This window comes from Phalangium opilio, unplaced genomic scaffold (assembly GCF_054372755.1).
Source record: "Phalangium opilio isolate 3A_F unplaced genomic scaffold, DU_Popi_V2 ptg000086l_1, whole genome shotgun sequence".
Classification (NCBI taxonomy): domain Eukaryota; kingdom Metazoa; phylum Arthropoda; class Arachnida; order Opiliones; family Phalangiidae; genus Phalangium; species Phalangium opilio.
The window spans coordinates 674015-682812 of NW_028324191.1; the positions used below are offsets into that span (position 1 = coordinate 674015).

General features: G+C 35.2%; 1 long non-coding RNA gene across 3 annotated transcripts; it reads left to right on the forward strand.

The window, feature by feature from the left end:
- Window positions 1-1313: 1313 nt before the first annotated feature.
- LOC149650524 (uncharacterized) lies at window positions 1314-6362 on the forward strand. 3 transcript variants are annotated; one of them, XR_016371544.1, is made up of 6 exons: window positions 1314-1344; window positions 1417-1535; window positions 1590-1673; window positions 3509-3614; window positions 3693-3792; window positions 5683-6362. It is a non-coding gene; the product is annotated as an uncharacterized LOC149650524 (long non-coding RNA). The 3 variants fall into 3 exon arrangements; XR_016371545.1 differs by lacking the exon at window positions 5683-6362 and adding an exon at window positions 3878-3945; XR_016371543.1 differs by lacking the exon at window positions 5683-6362 and having other exon boundaries at window positions 3693-3861.
- The last annotated feature ends 2436 nt before the right edge of the window (window positions 6363-8798 follow it).

The window sequence follows — 8798 nt, forward strand, 5'->3', positions numbered from 1 at the left end:
ATATATATTGAGTGAGTTTTTATTGCTCAAAATATTACTCAAAATACGAACAATATTTCGCATTCGATTAAAACTGAAGTCTGTGCATTTAACGATTTATATGTTATGTTTGGTTCTTAAAATTGTACACGGTCCATGGACTCAACATCAAGTTTTTTATTGCGATAAAATATATTCAATATAATTGAATAAATCGTGTGGAATATGATCAACATATTTGTCCAATAAAATATTGAATTTTTGTTCTCTATATTGAGCTTTCAATATTATGACGGATTTTTATTTGCACAAATAGTGAAAAGTCTAGGGAATAGTTTGTAAGATGATGAATTTTATAAATGTCCCCCACTTAATTTTTGCAAAACATTGAGCGTGTAAAGGCCGCTTTAATCATGATTTGTGGTCGAGCGTTTATCGTAGCACAATTGTTAGGATAAACGTAATGATTAGTTTTAATGAAAATTAGTATTCTACAGGGCCGGTAGGCCCTTGTAGATATGACATGACACCCTTCCGTAATGTTAAAGAAAAAGTCACACCTTTTAGGGTTAGCGTCCCATAGAAAAAGCATTAAAAAATTTTCGGTTTTTTAAGGAAATTGAGACAGGCCATACGGAAAAACTATAGCGAAGTTAGTTTTAGGAATGCTTCTAAATTAACAACCATTTCTTAAATGAGAAACTTACCTGTTTCGATTTTTAATTAATGAATTCTAATTTATGTAATTTAACTAATTAAGATAGTACGTCAAAAAATTACTTTTGGGTCAGAAGTCAGCCTAACCTCCTAGCGCGTTTAAACTTATTTCCCCATTTTCGTTCTCATTGATAACTAGAACGGCCTAGCTTTTTGCGTGCTAACAAGTTACGTTGATAAATTTGAAACGTTTGCTTTTATGTGGAAAATTCCAAATTTCATAGCAGACGACAGTAAGGCAACTAAAATTAATTACTTTGGTATTTCATCCGAGCTTGAACACCTTATTTGGATTTGCTAATTATCTATAACACCCTTAAGAACAAATACTTTGTTATCAGGTCGAATTTTCATCTAAAAAATTAATTCAGGTAAATAATTACAGTTAATAGAGGTTTTTATATCTTTTGAAGTTAGTTTTTCGACGTTCTTTACGGCCAAGGCTTAAGTTGTATTTTAGTTAGTCTATGAAATTATAGTCTTTATAGTGTCTGTCCTCTTCAAAGATTATTAAAAAGGCTTATTTCCAGCTCTCATTTGTTTTGGAATTCTTTATATAGTCTGCTCCGTTTTATGCTAGAAACATATCCTAACCAGGCTAACCCCAGGTTTTTTTACTGTATTTACCATGTGCGCTTCCAATTTGAAGTAAAAAATGGCATATTTATTCAAATTATTAAGGTGTTGAAATAAAAATAGTGCTTTTCACCCTTTGAAAAGATCGAGAACTTCAAAATACTACTGGAAAGATGACAAAAAGTTCAATGTGTTTTCCTTACGGCAGTTTTAAGAGTCGTCGTGTTTACGTTAGCGCAGTTAATTCAACATTCTCATTTGAGGTATACAAGGTTTCATTATTTGTTAATCTCACTAAAATGCTACGAATTGTGAAGGTGTGTGATATAATTCCTGAAACTCAACCAACGTAGAGGACCAGATCATTCATTAAAACAATTTCTATACTATTGAACCAGTCAGTATGTTATGTTTTTTTTTTTTTTGCTCCAGTGAGGTTGACGAGCTAGGGCTAGTATAGCCTTACAGCTCCAAATATAATATAGGTAGATAAGAATATAATAATAATACAATAATATAATAATAATACAATAATATAATAATAATACAATAATATAATAATAATACAATAATATAATAATATAATAATAATATAATAATAAAATATAGGTTAGACAATGTGAGAACTCAAATGCCCAAAAATTTCTTAACTCCAGTTTTAAAATGAATTATTGATGTCTGAGAGACGAGGTCATTAGGGAGGGAGTTCCAAATGGGGATGGTTCGACGGAAGAAAGAGTGTCTCAGGGGGCCCTTGCGGGAAGGGGGAAGGAATAGCTTTCTACTATTGCCGCGCGTTTGATGGTAGTGGGGAACCAAGGTGAAGTAATGCTGGTTTGATTTACTTAGAACTCTGTAGAGACTGACGAGGTCTAGATAGGTACGTCGCAGTGACAGGGGGGTCCACCCCAAAGCAGATAATCTGCTGGCGCGAGGAAGATGACGCAGGGACGTACAGAGCTTGGAAGCACGACCTTGGACACTATCAAGGAGGGCAATATCTCTTTGGAAAGAGGGGTTCCATAACTGGCTTCCAAACTCCAGTAACGGCCGCACATAGCAGTGGAAGATACGTGTGAGAAGCCGGGGAGAGAGGTGTGGGAAATTGGCCTTTATTGTTGCTAGGAGACCGTTAGCTCGACTGCATGCTTGCTTAACATGGGTGTGAAATTTCAGATTGTGGGAGACACGAACCCCCAAATCCCGACACTCATCGACACGTCGGATGCTAGAACCTCCAAGATAGTAAGGGGTGGGTAATGCTAGGTCTAAGTGAGAATTTTGAACTGTAAGGAGCAAGGATTTTTGACTGTTAAATTGGAGGCCATTGCGCGCCGACCAAGCTTCAAATTGGTGTAGGTCTGATTGTAAACTCCGAACATCAGCATGCGATTTAATAACACGGAAAATTTTGAGATCGTCAGCAAACAGACGTAACGGAGAAGTTAAATGGGAGGGTAGGTCATTAATATAAATGAGGAATAGTAAGGGACCGAGGACGCTGCCCTGGGGAACACCACTGGGCACAGGTAGGAGGTCACTTAAGGATTCACCAACGCGTACCGCTTGGGTGCGTTGAAGGAGGTGGGATTGGACCCACCAGTGAATATTGTTAGATATGCCTAGAGATTGTAACTTAGCCAAAAGGCGCTGGTGGGGAACCGAGTCAAACGCGTTCGCGATGTCGAGATAAATGACATCTACCTGGTTACCTTCATCGAACGCGTTTAACCAAGTAGAAAAGGCAGAGAGGAGATTCGACTCCACAGAGCGCCCACTGAGGAAGCCGTGTTGAAAAGTACAAAGTAGGGGGTTGACAAACTGCATTAAAGGGGCGCGAATGCATTTCTCGAGTACCTTACATACAGTGGATGTTAGACTAATCGGGCGATAGTTTGCCGCGTCACTTCTACTACCCTTGCCTTTATAGATCGTAGTGACAGACGCAACACGCCATTCCGAGGGTATGGTTCCGCAGGTTAGGGAAGCTGAAAAGAGGGTGAGAAGGGGCGCGGCAAGTGAAGTGGCGCAATTTTTGAGGAGTCGGTTGGGTATACCATCAGGGCCTGATGCACTGTTAATGTCCAGTTGTACGTTAATAATTTTAAAAACTATATGTTACCAACAGTGGATTTTGTTAATTCATAAATATAACAGTGGTGCTGGTTAATCCAGGAGGACAGTGTCGTTATGTAATTTAATTAGTCAAATAATTTCCTTGTTTACATCTGCGCAGATTTTTCAAACGTAACCACGTGGGAAACGGATGGTTATGTTGTTCACTATTTCCACAGTTCACATTGCCGTTTGTTTATTTGACTAAATTGCTATGAATTGTTTAGGTATTTAATTTAATTACTAGTGTTCAAGTCAAAGTTGCCAAACTATCGAATCACATCATTCATTAACATATGTTATAGATGATCTTTATGTTACCGAAAATTTAGCACGGGGTGTGATAAAAATTGAACGCAATGTGTTGGCAAGAATGAAAAAACTCTTCTGAACTTTACTATAAAGGTAATTTGAAACTCATTTTATAAGCTAAATCAACACTGCCAAACCTCAATCCTTCATAAATTTAAACTTAATTAATTATAATTAGCGTGAATTTAAAGATGAAATGTACATATTTTGGATGAGAACTCGAGTAACTTAAGATTTAAACAGGACAAGCTGTTGGTATAGCCCCATGTTTTCTATTTCACACTTAAGTTAATTTAAATTATCTTTAAAATACATTAATAGGCGCGAAATTCGAAAGTGTAGGGTAAAATAAGATTCAAAAGCTCCACTAAAAATTGCACTGCCGAAACACAATCCTACGTTAATTGTCACTCAATTAAATATAATTAACGTGAAATTAAACCAAATATATTCATTTTTTGGATAAAAACTCTAATAACTTTTAATCTTATTTAAAACTACCCAAGCCATTGGTAAATCCCATTGTTTTCTATTTCACGCTTAAGTTAATTTAAACTATCTTTAAAGTACATTAATTGGCGCGAAATTCAAACGTTTTGGGTAAAATAATGACTGGCAAAAATGTTAAACTTCACTAAACGTTGCAATTAGGGTAAAAAATGCCAATAAATTATACTTTTAAGCTTAATCCACTCTCCCGAACCGCGCTCAAATTAAGATTAAAACATCACAAGTTTTTCGCACAACCACAGATGTTTCCTATTTCACTTTCAAATTAATTTAATTCATCATTAAAATACATCGAAAGCTCTTACATATTTTAGGGTAATTGCAATTAAAGTTAATATTTTATGGAAACTTGTATCCACACTAGATAAACCGTTAAATTAAACTTAATCAATTATAATTAATGTGAAATTAACCCAAAACACGAATGTTTTTGGGAAATTCATGGATACCTTATAATTAAACTAACAAATTAAAATTAAAACTACACTTATCTTACACTCAGCCTCCATTTTCCTGTTTAATTCTTACACTTAAATAAATTGTCATTTAAAAGCATTTTTCCCATATTGAAAAGAGAGCCATTGAAAAGGAGCGAAACTTAAAAGTTTGGGCGGGATGTTACAGTATTTGTGCCTTTTTAACACTACCAGACTTAGAAATAGCACACGTCCACTGGTCCAAAACCAGTTTATTAATTGCTTGGACCAGTTTTTTAATTAAAAAAATTAATAATTAAGTTTTTTGATGGGAATTGAGGCGGGACCAGTTTAAAAATTCAAGCTTTCTTCCAATTTCTACTCTTAACTTTTCTCTTTCAAACACAAAAAACCGTATCACTCTAGAGTTTAGACCCAAATGAAGGGCTTGCCAAGTGGTACCAGGTTTTGGTAGTGGTATTAAGTTAGATATAAAACTACGCGGCAGTCGGCAGTCTCGGCACGATTGGAATTTTGAAGTCTCGCAGAGTCAATTTAGTCAAACCTATCATTTATGGTCAAACTACCTTGAACCTTCTCGCAAGTGGGCTAGCGCCTATAAATATCAACAAAAAACTTTACAATGGGACCAGTAAAAAGAAATTTATGGTAAGAGTCACTGGTCCTAATAACCAGTTTATTTTTTATAGACGTTAGGGGTCACTAATCCTGAGGACCAGTTTATAAGACCACGTATTTCTAAACCTTAACAATACAGACCTTGTATTTCTAATGGGACCGGCAATACCGCAACACTGAGCCGAAAAACCAGGATGGTAATTGTTTGGACCTATCGGGTGAGGACATTGGAGCACCAAAAACATACCGCGGTGTCACTTGTTGAACGTTAAAGCGACCTTCACCACTATAAACCTCATGACCCGCTCAATCTGGCAATCTTTGAAAACTTTGAGGTACTTCCGGTCCCTTTTGATTTACAGGGTCTTCAGTGTAGGAGCTAAGTAGTAGAATTACAGTAGTGAGTCTCGTTTCCTAGCAAAATGCCAACCTATTCCAACCAGGACAAATTGGACAGGATGTTTATTTTGGGTGAAGGTCGCAGTAACGTTCAACTAAAAGCAGTGCTTTATGCCGAACGGTTTCCACACCGACAACATCCGGTGCGAAGCACCTTTTCCGACATTGGCGAGCACCTTCGTGATTTCGGTAGTCCAAGATCGTGAACGTAGAAGAGACTGTATAGTCTGTAATGAGGATATAGATTTTGACATCGTAGCACGTTTTGAAGCCAATTCATGCTAATAGTAGAGCGGTGGAACAAGAAGTTGCACTAAGCCATTCTACTGTTTGTGCCAGTTTACAAGGGCATCACTACCGGCATTATCATACCCCCCTACATCAAGCCTTAACGGACGAGGATTTCCCAAGACGGCAATACCATTAGTCTTACCATGCGTCATGAGTTTACTGCTTGCAAATGTATTGCAAGACATGGATTGTCGTCTGGAAGAGTGCCTAAACCACAATGGTAGAAACGTCGAATATTTACGTTGAGGTGTTTACCAAACAGTTAAGAGGTTGTAATTTGAGGCCCACGTTCTAAGACTAATCGTAGGACAGTGCTTTAAAATATTTTGTTGCATTCTCCAGTATTCTTTTTGTACCTTGTCACTCGTTGTCACTTGCATACAATAAAACATGAATTCTAAACATTTATTTACACCCTGTATAATTTAGTATGACATCACCCGTTGGCAGTATTGGGGGTTGTACATAAAGGAAGCTGTTGGTCTGATCTCGACACCACTGTATATGTATACAGTGTACGAAACAAATATTTTTCTTCCATATTTCAAATACCGTCGTTTTTAAGCTTCTTTCATAAATAAAGTGCAACATTATATGCTTATCGAAATCAATGTTATTGGATATAAGTTAAATGTAATTAACGATACTTAAGTACTTCTTTAAGCAATTAGAAATAGATCAACCCCAAATGTATGACGGTAAAGCAAACATAATTATTCAAAATTTAATTACATTAAGACTGAAGTAACAGATATTAAAAAAAAACGTCTTGGTTTGGACCAAGGCCGAAAAAACAAACGATATGTGTGAGGTTTATCAATTGGCTGAAGTTCAGATATTGCAATTTTTTTAGTTATTTTTATCCATTTAATCCTTAATCAATATTAAATTCAATCAACTTATTTTACTGTTAATCGATCTATTCCCTCTAAATTAATTGAAAAAATTACATATCTACGCTTTTTCAAGAACAATTACATTTTCCGAAAACATTTTATCATGAAATTAATTATTTTAAAGGGATTTCGTATAAGCACCTTGACGGACATAGTTTTAATTGTTGCTGGCAGCAGCTGGCTTGACAAATTTTCAAGTTTGCATCAAAAAAAAAAACTTAACTCGGTAAGTTGCTAAGAAGACTGATGTTAAAAAAATATGATAATTTAAATTTATTTTGTTCAGACTAGTTAATAAACGAATGCCGTATACTTAAGACAAAGCAACATCGTTTATCCTGTGTGGTTTTTGTTAGTAGGTAGCTATCTGTAGCACTGGAAAAATATGATATCGGTATAAATATAAGTTGCTAAGAAGACTGATGTTAAAAAAATATGATAATTTAAATTTATTTTGTTCAGACTAGTTAATAAACGAATGCCGTATACTTAAGACAAAGCAACATCGTTTATCCTGTGTGGTTTTTTTTAGTAGGTAGCTATCTGTAGCACTGGAAAAATATGATATCGGTATAAATATAAGTTGCTAAGAAGACTGATGTTAAAAAAATATGATAATTTAAATTTATTTTGTTCAGACTAGTTAATAAACGAATGCCGTATATTTAAGACAAAGCAACATCGTTTATCCTGTGTGGTTTTTGTTAGTAGGTAGCTATCTGTAGCACTGGAAAAATATGATATCGGTATAAATATAACCAAAGGTTTAGGTAAAGATTACATAAAAAGAAATACGTTTCAGTACCAATGGCTTATTATATTCATTTCCATTCATTACCAGTTAAACGAAGAAGGTCACACTTAACTTAAACCCCCCCCCCCCCCCAAGAAAGTATAAAGTACGAAGAGGGAAATTGCAGTGCAACCTTTCTTTCACAGTCGCGACATTAGAAATGTAGCATTTCGATATACGAAATTAAATGTATGAATTCGTGCAACACCCTGGTTTGGCATCCAATATTAAGTATTTACATCTTCCTTTCGAATTATGTCAAAGTTCGCTTGGTCTTTTTAGACACAGTATTTCAAATATTCAATATTAAATCCCTCAACACGTACTCCCTTAAAAATAATTAATTTCATGATAAAATGTTTTCGGAAAATGTAATTGTTCTTGAAAAAGCGTAGATATGTAATTTTTTCAATTAATTTAGAGGGAATAGATCGATTAATAGTAAAATCAGTTGATTGAAATTAATATTGATTAAGGATTAAATGGATAAAAATAACTAAAAAAATTGCAATATCTGAAACTTCAGCCAATTGATAAACCTCACACATATCGTTTGTATTTTCGGCCTAGGTCCAAACCAAGACGTTTTTTTATAATTAATATAAGCTGTTGAAGTAAATTTTACACCTTAATGATGATACCTCCGCTGACTGAACCTTGCCGATAACTTTTCAAGGCAAATAATGACAAACAGAACTGTATAGATTCTTTTATTTAATACAAAAACGTCATTGAAAATTACAATTATTTTTAAACTAGAAATTCACCAGCATTTTCGCTAAGCCTCGGTCAAAATAGCGTTATCAATGATTGTTGTCATGTTATAGGTATCGTTCCTTTCAACCGAATTCCCAATGGACCGAAATCCCATTCGACCGAAAATCCCGCAATGATTTTAGATTTCCAGCCCAATGGCTATATTCCCGATGGACCGAAATCCCAATCGTCCGAATATGCCCCTAAAAATACATCATTATAACTTGAAACACTGTAGCCGTCAGCAATTCGGTGGTGTAGTGGAAACGGTGTTGGACTAAGAAGTGATAGGTTGTTGGTTCGAATCTCCGAAAGGTATGTTAATAATATTGAAAGTAAATATTTCGTGATCCTAATTAAAACGCTCACTTTCATTCCTTTCAAGGCAAGAGATATATA